The sequence below is a fragment of the Silurus aristotelis genome, assembly GCF_946808225.1.
Source record: "Silurus aristotelis genome assembly, chromosome: 14".
NCBI classification, from domain to species: Eukaryota; Metazoa; Chordata; class Actinopteri; order Siluriformes; family Siluridae; genus Silurus; species Silurus aristotelis.
In genome coordinates, this window is record NC_139587.1 from 15,306,432 (window position 1) to 15,321,989 (window position 15,558).

General features: G+C 36.2%; 1 protein-coding gene across 6 annotated transcripts in view; it reads left to right on the forward strand.

The window, feature by feature from the left end:
- Positions 1-15,558, forward strand: part of fgf13a (fibroblast growth factor 13a) — a 114,320-nt gene that overhangs the window by 60,288 nt on the left and 38,474 nt on the right. The gene's annotated exons all lie outside the window — the stretch shown is intronic.

A 15,558-nucleotide genomic window follows, 5' to 3' on the forward strand; every position in this document is an offset into this window, starting at 1 on the left:
GTTTTTCATACTAGTGTCCATCAATGAGCAACTGATGGACACCTCATCACTGCTGAAACTATAATGAATAAACATTCAGTGTCACCCAGATGAGGATGGCTTCCATTCTGAGTCTAGTTTCTCTAATAGTTTATTTCTCATACTGTCTTTTTCTTTGCCACTTTTGCCACTAGCATGCTCATTAGGGATAAACCTATAGGGACTGATTTATGATGCTAAAATAATTGCAATCTATTTAATTCTATTGTCAAATTTGCTCTACAAATAAAGTTGAATTGAAATTGAAAGTAAAAAATGTAAACAGTATAGAGTACAATACTGTCACATGCAGTCTGGTAATTACAGTTACTTGCTATACAATTTGCAGCAGTCTGTTTATTTTAAAGTATATAAAGTATCAATAAATTGTAAAACATTATTTAAGAGCTATTTTTATTTTATTTTATTGTAACTACTGTAAAACTATTAGTAAAGTATATACGAATGTGAGCTAGGAATGTGAGCAACTGACTCCCAGGCAATTTAAGGGGTTAAAATGGCTTAAAGGGTTATAAAAGTTACCTGATTATGACATAAAAATGTAAATCTAAAGTTTTACTTAAGGGTACATGCAGACACCCTGTTAATATTGTTACAATTAAAGAGTTTTTTAGCTCTCTGTTTTCTTTTATTTATATTGCCTGACCATCTTGGCCCTGATTTTCTTCTCTTGCTTATATTCTTTCTCTTCCTTCTACCTGATGGCTGCTAGTTATCTCTGCCATGAAATATCTCATTCCTTAAGACTCTCTTATTGTAGATGCATACAGTGTAATGTAGCACATTCATGCTTGTCTTCAGAACTTCTGAAAGGCAGGAGGGTTTTTGTCCCTCCTATCCCTGTATCCTGTTACTCGCAGTGCTTGCAGATGCATGAGGGTTTGCTCATGTCTTTGAATGTTGCGATGGCTTAGAACACAGGATAGGCATGTGGCTGAGGTCATGCATGTTCCCAAATGGCCAAAAAAGGTGACCTCTTTTATGTGTTTACTTTTGTATGCTTTGGAGATCTATAGAGTTTAAGAGTGAGTGTGAAAGTGTTTTCTTTTTCAGACATTTCAGGCCTCTGGGTAAGCCTTCACAGTTTATAATAGAAATCACCTGAAAATACACTTTTCATTATGTGAAATGAAAATATAGAGTGACTAACCATTTAGCTTAAAAAACTGTTTATTAAATATTTAATGAGTTCTCTTACCTGTATTACTGTTGGTGATGATTTGCAGGGAATCACTGATGCGTGCATCATTCTTTCAGTTTTTTTTTTTTTAAACATATCATTTTGTGGATCAGGCTGCATGTCAGTGAGAGGCTACAGATCTATTATTCAGTTTAACTGTGGCTGCTCTCAGACGTGACTAAATTTCCAACCCAAGATGCATGCATCTTACGTAACGTTCTTGAGGGTGTCATTAAGATTGTGAAGACTGATGCACGTCTGAGCACGGGGTCTCAACCTCAGGCAAGCAAGCAGTATATTCACAGTAGCTTCATACTGTTTATTTCATGGGCACATAAAGGCATAAGGTTGTGCTTCCACAAATAGAATATGCCTGTGTTACTGATTCCTTAATATATATTTTCTAGCTAGACACACACATCCTGACACATACGCAAGGACTGTTAATCCAGCTTCTTGCAGACCCAAAGTCCACATCAGCATACTGTAACCCCAGCTCTTTCTCTTTGTATCTCTTTACCATTACATCTCACTTTTCACACACAGTCACATTATTTCAATTTGCCAGTGTAATCTAATATATATATTTTTTTGTGGTAATCACTGTATGAACTTCATTTGCCTCATAAGGATGTTTTATTTGTCATTGCTTTGAAACCATTATCTCTCATTCTCATATAACCAGCACAAACATTTCAATGAGAAATGACACTAGTTTCTGATTTTCCAATGTTACTGTCAAAGCAAATACAGCTAATATAAAATGAAGTCGTCAGTGCTGTCCCAGATGCTCTCTTGTTACATTCCCAAACATCAGAAGTCCACATGTCCCTAATGTCTTTTAAAACAATGACATCAGTGACATCTCAAAAGTGTCATGACAAAGGTGCTGACATATAGAACCACAGTGCTTATGTTTAATTTGAAACAAGGCTTAATTCTGCACCGAATGTGTGTATATTTGCATTGGCAATACAGAAAGTTGGTTTATAGGTAATACTCCCAATATAGTTCTTTAGTCTGACTGCAAACCTTCTGGTGCATTAATGTACCACTATAATAAGCATTAATCATTCAGAAAGTGTTGTGTATAAATTTTGCTTTGCTGGTGGTCACTTTGCATCAGTATCACAGCATGGTAAAATATGCGGGTTCTCATTTGGAACCTAACTAACAGCAAGTTGCGGATTATCTCAAAATTTGCCGGAATCTGCAGCGGGACTGAATGTTAAGCACGTAAGGAATAACAATTTAAACTATGTTTTTAATAAAAAAAAAAAAAATCATAAAAATGTTTAAAACACATTATTGTATTAAAATGACATAATGTCTAGATTAATTCACTAAGGTACCATAGGGGCTGCGGGGGTGCGTCCAAATTTCATGGGTTTTGGACCACTGTTCAATGTTATCTATAGAGCACCATTCAATTAACAATCTTACACAATTTTGCAGGCTTTGACAATAACCACATACAAATAACATTATTTGGATCAGGATTCTATAATTAGGTTACAGTCGGTTGTTAATCTCTTCTGTTCACATTAGCTGTAACATCTGCAATAAGTTCAGCATCTTCACTTGCAATCCAGTTACCAATCCAACACCTCTTCATTACATTTGCTAGACAAAACATAATGTCCTTTTGCATTATAGGTGCTTAAAGTCAACAGCTAGCATTACAACTTAAAAGTCAGCATAAAGGTCAGATAAACACAGACATACACATAGAATAAACAAACACACTTCCAGACACCACTATCAGAAGATGGAGCGAGATCAATCATCAAACTGATACATACAGTATGGCATATATATGCCGTATATTAAAAACATTAAAATCTAGGAATTATACTTATACTCTACCAGTATAATTGGCTGTAAAGTCACCAATGACAATTTGCAATAGTAATGTTAAAATTATGGACAGACTGCATTTTTAAGCTCAATGTCTTGATTAAATGTCACTGATCACACACTTTTTCCTGTTTTAAGATTGTAAACTTACCATTTACTGCAATCTCTGTCGTTGGGATGATGTCTCTTGCCATTGGTTTTTGCTCATTGTCAGGTTTGTTATTATGAGTTAATGTTTCAGATTGTTTTGTTTCTTGTGGTTTCTTACATCATTTCCACATTCTTTAATAAATTGCATGCTTATGCTCATTTAACATTTTTCCACTTTTGGCATTCTCACTTATCACATCCACCACTTATCAAATTTAATTGTCATGATTATAATATCAAACCTCAAAGCTCTTTTTAGTGGAAAGACAAATAGAGAGTTTGACTGTGGCAATGTAATAAGAATGAAATAAGGCACATGAGCTCAGTAGCAGGCCAGATGGTAGTGGAATAGAGACAGAGGCTCTTAGTCATGTCAGCAGATTCAGTGCAAGCAGGGAGCTGAGATCCAAGCATGTCCTTTCATAATGAAGAAAAATAGATACAGGCATGACCAAAACAATACTAAACTTCTGCAAAAGTGTCATGAGTCTAAAACTATGAGGGAAAACTGAAAAGCCCTGTTTCATTTCCCCAGGGATCATATGAAGCATCTCTAGCACTAACGAATTTACCCAGCACTTTCTACACTGACCCACTTTCTAACGCACAGCCATTTACACTTCCTTTCCAGTGCACTATAAGTCTATTTATCTTATATAACCCATATTATAAGCTACATGGCATTGGATTTCTATTCTTTTTTATTTAAACACATTGACTTTTATTCTTTTTAGCATGAGTGTGCAAAATTAGGTGATGAAACAGTTCCCACGGGTCTAGGAGTTGTTCTACAGATTTTTTCTTTTCCATTTACAGATCTTTACTTACCCTCTGCAGCCAGTTGTGCATTAGCTGAAGTGTAAAGAGTTATTTACAATGAGTTTAGTTAAGGTTGGGTTTTGACCTCTCTAAGGAGCTGACACATACACATACTGTACACACACACACACACACACACACACACACACACACACACACACACACACACACACACACACACACACACACACACACACACACAAATGCAGTATACAAAATTAAGATGCATTGACAGAATATTTTAAAATCAATTAATACTCATAAGCTACCTAATTAATTACTGTTAACAGGGTATCTATGTCTCATAGGTATGACATGCTTAAATAGGAATTCAAGTTAGTGAAACTGATGCAGTGATCCACCATGACTTAATAATCTGTAGAAAATTAGTCCTGCCATTTAAAAAGCTGCCTATACATTAACAATAAAGATGCTGGCTTCTTCATGATGAATTTATGCTGCAGTGCAGGTGCATTGAAACAATAGATGAGTGAAGAAACAGCTTATATAAAGCCTGTAGATGACACGTTATACAGTGAGGAAAATAAGTATTTGAACACCCTGCTATTTTGTAAGTTCTCCCACTTAGAAATCATGGAGGGGTCTGAAATTGTCATCGTAGGTGCATGTCCACTGTGAGAGACATAATAAAAAAAAAAAATCCAGAAATCACAATATATGATTTTTAAACTATTTATTTGTATGCAAATAAGTATTTGAACACCTGTCTATCAGCTAGAATTCTGACCCTTAAAGACCTGTTAGTCTGCCTTTAAAATGTCCACCTCCAATACATTTATTATCCTAAATTAGATGCACCTGTTTGAGGTCGTTAGCTTCATAAAGACACCTGTCCACCCCATACAATCAGTAAGAATCCAACTACTAATATAGCCAAGACCAAAGAGCTGTCCAAAGACACTAGAGACAAAATTGTACACCTCCACAAGGCTGGAAAGGGCTACAGGGAAATTGCCAAGCAGCTTGGTGAAAAAAAGGTCCACTGTTGGCGCAATCATTAGAAAATGGAAGAAGCTAAACATGACTGTCAATCGCCCTCGGACTGGGGCTCCATGCAAGATCTCACCTCGTGGGGTCTCAATGATCCTAAGGAAGGTGAGAAATCAGCCCAGAACTACACGGAAGGAGCTGGTCAATGACCTAAAAAGAGCTGGAACCACCGTTTCCAAGGTTACTGTTGGTAATACACTAAGACGTCATGGTTTGAAATCATGCATGGCACGGAAGGTTCCCCTGCTTAAACCAGCACATGTCCAGGCACGTCTTAAGTTTGCCAATGACCATTTGGATGATCCAGAGGAGTCATGGGAGAAAGTCATGTGGTCAGATGAGACCAAAAAAGAACTTTTGGGTCATAATTCCACTAAACGTGTTTGGAGGAAGAAGAATGATGAGTACCATCCCAAGAACACCATCCCTACTGTGAAGCATGGGGGTGGTAGCATCATGCTTTGGGGGTGTATTTCTGCACATGGGACAGGGCGACTGCACTGTATTAAGGAGAGGATGACCGGGGCCATGTATTGCGAGATTTTGGGGAACAACCTCCTTCCCTCAGTTAGAGCATTGAAGATGGATCGAGGCTGGGTCTTCCAACATGACAATGACCCGAAGCACACAGCCAGGATAACCAAGGAGTGGTTCTGTAAGAAGCATATCAAGGTTCTGGCGTGGCCTAGCCAGTCTCCAGACCTAAACCCAATAGAGAATCTTTGGAGGGAGCTCAAACTCCGTGTTTCTAAGCGACAGGCCAGAAACCTGACTGATCTAGAGAAGATCTGTGTGGAGGTATGGGCCAAAATCCCTCCTGCAGTGTGTGCAAACCTGGTGAAAAACTACAGGAAACGTTTGACCTCTGTAATTGCAAACAAAGGCTACTGTACCAAATATTAACATTGACTTTCTCAGGTGTTCAAATATTTATTTGCAGCTGTATCATACAAATAAATAGTAAAAAAATACATTGTAATTTCTGGAATTTTTTTTTTTAGATTATGTCTCTCACAGTGGACATGCACCTACGATGACAATTTCAGACCCCTCCATGATTTCTAAGTGGGAGAACATGCAAAATAGCAGGGTGTTCAAATACTTATTTTCCTCACTGTAAATGCAGAAGAACAGCAGGAGAAATTTACAGGTGGGATTACAGAGCAAACAGATAAAAAACACATAAATTGAATGAATTATAATTTTCTCAAAATAACTGATGTCAAGGGTAAAGACAATGCAGGGTGGGCCACGACAAAGTAGCCCGCTTCCAATATCGTTGCTACGCACTTCGGAGGAGGCCGCAGCCCCTTGCTCTCTGTTTGCCGACTATCTGTCTGTCTGATGGACTACTTTTTCGTGGCTCGCCCTTTAGAATTCTTCTCAGGCCTAATAATTATAGGCTGTAATAGAAGTGATACAAGTGTTTTATCTATTCATCAATTAAGCCTTTTTTTTAATTCATAGATTTTAACATTATTAACATTAACATATAACATTTTTTTAATCACATTATTCAAATATATTTATGGAAAAAAAAATGCAGAAAAGATTTCTCTTTTCTTTTTCCTCTTTTCTCACTCAGTAATACTCCTCCCATGTGCACTCTTGTGTTTCATTTAGTCTGTTACCCTGAGTCATCTCCCCACATGTTCTCAGCTGGTCCTATTATTCATCAATCTGTTTCACACTCCCTGTCCCTGGTGAAAAAAAGAGATAAAAAGCGAGAAAGGGAACCACACTGGCTGCACATGATCTTTTATTCACACATTCTGTTGGTGAAGGGAGAGCGAGAGGCTGGGAAGAGCTATTTAATTCCTCTTCGCACTTGGTGTAAGTAAATCCAAAAAAAGCTAAAAGCCTTCATCTGACAGACTGAGAAGCCAAAAAAGAGTGAAAGCGATAGTTCATTCGAGTGACAATCGATACTTAAGAGCTTCGCAGATCCATAGATCCTGTGTAAGCAGTGCCACTTCCTCTGCTGCTCTCTCTTAATCTTACTGTAAGTGTTCACTTGAAAGTCGAAGGTCTTTTTAGCCTTTGGAGCAGTTGACTTATGTCTGTTGTATATCTGTTTTGATTAAAGTTGCTCTCCAAAGAGTCATAGCATATGTATGTGTATAACTAAGTGTGTATAATCACTGGCTGGATAGTGTGGTGACACACAATTGACATCCGACTCATACAAACCCATCCACACCCATCTGTATGGGCATAAACAAATATATAAAGAGCATGGGTTGTAAAAACAGCGCTGGTATGCATAGTATAAAAAAGCACATTCTAGCACAGCAAGCATAGCAAGGCTAAAAGTCACTCAGACATTTGGGCTCAGGGTCTAGGAGCTCATGTAAAGCTGTGTCTGATGCAGCAGTTAGGGCACACTGTGCCCTTGTCACCAGTGATTTGTACAGTTTTGAGCATCACCTCAGCTGCCAGCCTGTGGGAAGAATATGTGAGGAATGTCAGGAGGCAGAAAAGACATTTAACATTAACATCTTTATGCCACAGTCCAAGATACACACTGGCTATTATACTGCTTTCAACCTAATAGAGACTAATGATCTAAACCTGTCAAAGGTTATTTAAGATTTCCCTAAGAGAGAAAGTATTAAGAACCCTAATCCTTGTTATTTTTAATATTCTGTGTAAAGTTGTATGAAATGCTGTCTGATTTATAGGAAAGATGGCTAATAATTTAATGAAAGAACTTTTGTAATACATGAAATTCATGTACCTATATAACTAAGTAATCCATGTTACTCTTATGTCTTCTGACCTTTCCCATTCTATTGTTTTAGCGGTGCATCTTTATTGGTATGATTAAATTTTTACCTGCATATCCAGAGTCAAATTTATCTGTTGATTTACAGTATTACATTCTCATAGTATATCTCGATTAGTTGTTTATCAAACTACAGTAAGGTCCACAAAGCATAGCCAGAAAGTTTGTGATATAAGTATGCCTGTAAATAAACTTTTAACTAATCTGTTCTTCCAGTGAGAAGCTTAGGAATAGCCAAAAGAAATATCGAACACAAATTAAATATGGGATAATATTTAGTTAGATCTGGTCTGTCCAATAGGTCTGTAGAGTTTGTTGACAGTTAAAGAAGTCCAAAAGGGCTGCAAAATGCTGTAAAACTTTTTAAGACCTCCTGATATAGATAAGGAAACACATACAAACTGGATTAAACTTCTCAATGTTGCAAGAAAACAAGTGTCCAGTAATATGAAAAAAAAAAAAAAAAAAAAAATGAATATGAATGAATCTGTAACTAAACCTGTCCCTGGATTTTCATACTAGAGATATATTAAAATTCAAAGGCTTTGTAATTAACATCAATTTGCATTTTTGCTTGAGAGGCATTTGTACCACAGAGCAAATACCACTATGGAAAAAAAAATTAATTAGAAGGACAAAAGGTCATTAACTATGCCTACTATTTCTTGGCTGCCAATATGAATAGCACTGGCCAGTGAGGAAGTTTAAAAAAATACTGTTCAGATGACTGATAAGTTAGATTTGTTGATCTGGAGGCAAGAGCGTATGTGTTTTTTTTTTAACAACGGCTTTTGTTGTAAGGTTTAGATAGAGAATGTGAAACTGAAGGAAAGTGTTTCAACTACTGATTATAAAATAACCTTAATCTCTCTAGCTAGTTTACACAGTTAACTCCTAAGCTATTGCTTTCACAAGCTGCTATGGTCTAATATATGATTGTGCTAGATAGGTAGATGTATTTAACTGCAGGAGATCTGAAACTTTGCAGAATCTTCTATAGTACAAACTGGACAAAATGTATTTCATTACTCTTATCTCCCCTGGTGTTCAGGATTGCAATACAATACAGGATATGTTCAGCAGTGAGAAACACTGTCTGTCTGTCTTTACATAATACAAAATATGCTTTTTCTTTTTATATGTAAATCTGCCTGTTGCTATACATTAAGACAATCAGGACCAATAATTGTACAGTGTTATATACTTCTCAGAAAGCTATATATAGATACTCCTCTGCAGGGCTGGCTGATTCCAGAAGATACAGGGAGACATTGGTTAGAAGAAGACTATGAAAGTGTAAGTCACAGAATATTATTTACAATTTTTTTTTTTTTTTTTTCACAAATCCTCATTCACTTAGTAACTTGCTTAAGTAATTTGTTTTGTCAGTCTTGAAGATTTGTAGCAACCCCAGTACAGTTTTATGTCAGCCAAGTCATTATTGTAATATAATGTGTTAAAAAGACATTGCGTATAAGCATAAGTGCAAGTGCTGAACTCCATTTGAAGCACATTTATCTAAGTACAAACCTTGGCTCTAATCCATGTGTGTAAGCGTCTAAAGATGACTCTTTTAGTGTCATATCCTGTTTCACGTTTATTTTGTGAGTAAAGCAAGGGATCATCATTTTTTTTTTAAGTGTAACTAAATGAGTGACTGATAGAAAGAGACATTCAGACAGACAAATGAGGTAAAACATTAGAGAAAGCCACTGCATGGCTGACTGGGTTCAGTGAGTGATTACAGCAAATTTACATACAAACACTAAATATTCAGTAGGGGGATTTTTCAAAGCAGTCCAGCTGCTTTTGCAAACACAGTTTGTAGTGCTTTGGAACTGTTCCTAAAAGAAAGAATCGATTTCATTATTATTTCAGACCTGAGAACCTTCTTTGGGTAAATCACATCATAGAGTCACTGGCATCATGGTGATTTTGTTATAATTTACTCAGTGAAAAGAGTAACACCAAAAACACTGAAAAATATGTTTTTATTACCACAATATACACTTCAGGGCCAAATGAATATGGGATCTTGACCTTAAAACTTTTATGAATGTGTGGACATTAATGTGTTTGTGGTTATAACTTCTTTTCTGGGTAGGCATTCTACAAGAATTTGAAAAAGGTTAAAAGAATATTTAAGTCAGGCACTGATGTAGAATGAGAAGGCCTGGCTTTCAATTAATGTTTTATTATATCAAAGGTTTCCAATTAGGCTCTGGGCTGTGTGAATTTTTTTCAAACCGAAACTCATCAAGCGATGCCTTCATGCTGGAAGAGGAAAGGGTCTTATCCATTATGCCACAAAGTTAAAGGTACATAGTAGTTTAAATTGCTTCTGCTGTATGCTGAGACAAAACTTCACTTGTGGAACTGTGCATTCCAGTAGCAAGAAGTCTCCTTGTGCTGATGTTGCTTGCAGAAACAGTGTAGAACTCTGTAATGAATGATGCAACAATAAAGATAGGGAATTTTTTCGCTTCATGACAGGGGTTTCAAATCTTATACAGGCTAATGTAGGTGTATGTCTTGATTGGAACTAAGCAGAAGTCATCCAATAGTCTGAAAGCCATAAAAAGCAAAGATTAACTGATTAATAAATAGGTGCTGTTTGACTGGAAAAATAAAGCTAACACACTGGCCTTTGTTACCTGGTGGTCCCATCAAATCTCTTATACTTTATTTAAAACACTGTTTTATTAAATTTATTTTTAATTATTATAACATATTACATATTCGTTATATACCTAATACAAAGATATTTTTTTCATAAAACCATTTTTCATGCTTTTACAATTAACTAACTTGTAAAATAAGAAAGTCCCCCTTTTATTCTGACATTATTTCCTGTATGCGATTTGGAACACTGTATGAGATTTGGGGCAAAGTAAGTTTGTTTTATTTGTTTTCCAAAACTCTTAATAATTTATTTCGAGAGATCTTTCAGCTGTTTCTAGCTGTTTATACCTGTGTGCACACAACTTATTACTTTCAGTATTACATACATAAAACTTGAGATGTGAGAATAATAATATAATAAAATATGGGCTCGTAAAGTTTTCAATAGATGTGCTTTTCTGTCTTCTGTTAAAGGCAGGATTTTTTTCTTACATTTTATCCCAGAATAGAACTCTCGTGTAAATAGCGCTGTTATCTGAATCTTTTTTTATACTAAACCCTTTTAAGAAACAGTGGCAAACACAAATAGTTGGATTTGGAATCTTCTTGCTTAAATTTAGTTATTATCAGAAGCCTCCCTTGTTTCCAAAAGCAATGATAAATATATTCCCAGCAACTTTTCAAACTGAAAAGGATAGACACATAACATGCTTAGATTCCTAATCAGCTTTCATACTGTAGTCATTTTTTATCAAACGAAATTGGTGACAAGAACTTAGCAGCTTATAAAATGTTACAGGATGTAAAAGAGCTGTGTGGGTGCATGTGAGTGTAAAGAGAGCGCATGGATGTTTTAGTGTTTTAATTTTGGTAGGGACCACAAGTTCAGCATGGATAGGAATAGGACAGATTTGACCTTGTGGGTATATTTGACTGTTTCCACAACTTGTTCTTAAAAAAAAAAAAAAAAGCTTTACATTTTCAAAAAATATTTAAAAGACAATGTTTTTTTTTATTTTATTTACTGCAGCTACAGTTACAATTACATGAATAAATAGCATTAATTAGTTATAATTATAATATTTATAATTATATATTACATATCCGGAAGGATATTAAGGTGCGTGTGAGGGTTGTGTCTGTTTTAGTGTCTGTGAGTATGTGAGCATGTGTACAACTACACAGGAAGTCTACAATAGTAGATAGCAGTAGACATCACCAAAGTCTCACTCTTTGCAGCAAATAGACAACCATGAATAAGAGCGACATTATGATAAATGTGACATTTCCGTGACTCATTCTGGTTTAATGCTTTTACTGTTTTTAAAATAGGCTCAGATGACCATCTCTGACCCAAAATAGGAACCCAGTCCAGGCTGTTCAAGCAAGTAAACCAGTGAAATATAATGCTTTAGAACAAGCTATAATCATACTATCTTCTTAGACTAGCTTGTATGCAAAATCCTAAACTTAAAATTGACTTCAGTAGCCTCAATGGAGTCCAGTTCAGGATGCGGCATGCTTTTCAAAGTCATAGATTCATATCTTTTCTAATGAGGTTTAGGCCATCAAAGCCTTTTACTTGGCTTAAAAGGTCATGCTGATTTTTTTGCTAACTGAATGACATTCTTACTGGTTTTCATTTCTAGCTGCATGGATTTTTTTTTCTGTTATAACCTCATCAGTGTGCACAGAATATTACTTTATTGGTTTTAGAAATCAGAGTGTCTGCAGCAAAAAGATTGCTTTGTTTGGCTGAAATGATGAAGTAGGCCACAGAATGGGGGAGTAAATATAAATCAAATTATACATTTACCTTTGATGTACCAGGCTTTGTGTCACTCAAGCCAAATTCTTTCTTCACATACAGAGTGGATTTAAAAATATATATATAAAGGGAGAAACTGAGAAGAAGGGAAGGGTGGAATAATATAAACCCAAAACTATAGATAATGGCTTCCTAGAAAAAATATATTTATTTGCTGTCATCCTCAAAAACATAATCACTGTTTCTTTAACAGCACATGATGTTATTTGTTTCTTTATGCTACATCCCTTAATAGAGATGAGAGATTTTATCTATTGTGACACTGTATTTTTTACCAAGGTGTCCCCTTTGGCCCCTTACATCCCCTTCTTCTTTCTTATAACTGGGAAGCAGGTGGCCCTATTTGTACTGAAGATAAATCATAATTAAATATTGACAAAGGATAAAGGAAATAAGGTGTAATGACCAAAGAGACTAAGGGCAGGTACATCAGCGTGAAGATGTGAGTGCCACTGATCACTCTTTAATACTGTTTTGAGTAGGAGGTTCAGGAGTTTGGGTTACGGTGTTTGCTCTGTGTTCTATGAAAACAAAGCCACTTATTGCTCAGACCTGTCTTAAAAGTTGATTACTGCATTCATTGTTTGCACAAAAAAAAAAGCTTTTCAGCATACACAGAAAGCAATTCCAAACAATGCTACTAAGAAAGAAAGAAACACCCGATACCTCATAATGGAAGCTAGGTGTTAACAGCCGAATTGAAAACTGCATGTTCTCCTTAATAGATTTCATATATGAGCATTCACAATAATACTAGTGAGATTATCAGCTCACAAAATGGCCCCATCTATTTTTGAGTGGTAAGGGCAACGTGGTTGCGATTTAAGTTATTTTTGGATGTGTGACATTGCAGTTGCTAAGTGTGGTAGAAACCACACTGCAGTCCACTGAATCAGTGCTAAATGTGTTGACTGTTGGCTGCGTTAATGGTTGTCACTTTAGGATAAGGAGTGTCTTATAAACTTAGCCCTGTTTTTCTCTTCTTTCTTTTTCTCTTTATTTTTGCCCATAAATGCAATAAAAAAAACACTTACACAAAGTTTTTAGTGACAGTTTGAATGAAATTATCATAATGAGGGACATGAGATAAGAAGAGAATCAGAGAATCCAGAGAATCTTAAGAAAACCACACATACATGTGAGCACATGTGTAACTAAACAAAGATAGTAACTTGAACTCAGGATCCAAACTTTTCACTCTTGATATACTATGCCTAATGACAGTTTAATTATAAATAAAACTAACATTTTCAACGCCTGATGTCTCCTCAGTTACATTTCTCATATTGGCCAGAAAGAAATGAAATTAGTGAACATCCCAGCTAAAAAACAACACTATTCTTTTTTTTAGTAGATAGTTGATACTAGTTATGAGTATGAGTTGGCAGACACTTTAAATACTATTTCTACATTTGCATCTATTCATTGATATGCATATTATTATGACTATATGATAGAATATGTATCTGTATAAATATAAATAGACTCACAAATGCCTGTTGTAGATCTTCCTGTTGGCAGCTGTGTGATCTTTCTGCTAGAGGAAGTGATCCAGAGTGTCTTGAGATGGGATGGACCCCTAAGTAAATTATACAGGCCTAGCCACTTTCATGCTAAGGATCCTCACCATAAATGTTTCACTTACCATCTTATGCTACTTGAAAGAAAAAAAAAGGAAATGTCTGCCAATAGAAACACAATGTACACTTTATACTTAATAATTCTAGACTTGCTGTCAATATCACTTAGCTAGAAAGAAATATTATCTTAGGTACTATTGGTAATAGTAGTTTATTGCATTACATTTAATTGGCCATTCCAGGGTCCATCAGGTTGGGTCTTGGTAAGTGGGACATGTTCTTTCTCAGTATTCCTGTCCTTCCCTTGGCCCATAAAGGTAAAGTAGGGTAGACTGGCAACCCAGAAACAGTCTGGATCTGGGCTAGCTTCAGCACACCAAGCTTGTGGCCCCATTCACAGGCCTGCATTACTGAACATGCCAACTCTCTGTCCACTTCTTTTCTGCTAGACTAGGTGAAATCAGTCATGAAGCACATTAACAGCTTTAAATTTTCATCAGAATAGAACATGTTTATGACATAGAAACCCATTAGATATACTTTCATTTTAGTCTCATTTATCATGCAAGAAATGCTGTGTTTTATTTATTTTTACTACATTAGCTGTGATAGGCTAAATTTCAAATCTACAATAGGCATTGGTCCAGGCATAATGCATCAACCCTTTGAATGTAAACCATGTTGGGAAAAAGACTAAAAAGTCTCTGTGGAGAACCGTGCCTCATGCTGGCATGTGCAATAAGAGCAGTTCTTACACAACTCATTTTGTTCATGTAGGCTCCAGCATGGAGCTGCACTGTATGGACCATTTCACAGTCACCAGTGCAGGTTAACGCTCATGAAAAAGAGCACAGGTGTATGCATCGATCCCACAGGGCAGGAGTTCTGAATGGCACACCAGATCCAAATCAATAAAAGTGCAAGTCATTCAGAAAGGAACCTGAAGTAAGAACTAGTATAAATGAAAAGTGTTTAAGAGGTCATAAGTCATTCAGACTATAGATGCTGCTCTGTGTGACAGCAGCTTCTATAATTATCTTTAGTGTGGCTGAGATGCCACAGGGGATCCAACTACAAAAGTACTAGTACAAGGTAAAGCTGTAACCCAGAAATCTATTGAGATATGAATATAGCTGCTGATGTTTGGCTAAGGAAGGTACATAAATTCATCTGCCAGTTTCACTCTGCACTTGAGTTCACCCTGATCACCCCTTCTGTCCTTCCCAGTGCAGCCTGTGTGTTAACTATTTTATGATTATGATTTCCAAAACCAGCAAACTGACAATGTGGAACAGTGGAATTATTAATTTCATGAAGCTCCTTCTTACTCCATTGTCTTCTGTTTTGTTCTTATTATTAGCCCTGTCACATGTCAGTGTTTTCTGTCAGCTCCTTTTTATTTATTTTTTTCTCTCTTGTCATTTATTTCAGGCTAATCTCTTCTCCTGACTTTAATGCTACTGCTCTATTGTAATGTAACAACAGGATGCTTGATAACCGAATTTTGTTAATTGCTTCAAATCAGACAGTTGATCTTTATCTCTTCAGTCCCAGTACCCCTGCACCAGCTAACATGCACAAATACACATGTTCTCCCTTCTCACATAAAGACACAGTCTCTATGACAACCTTCACCATTGCTATGGCACTGCTAGCCAGTGCTCTACAGTGTAGATCCCCTTTATAC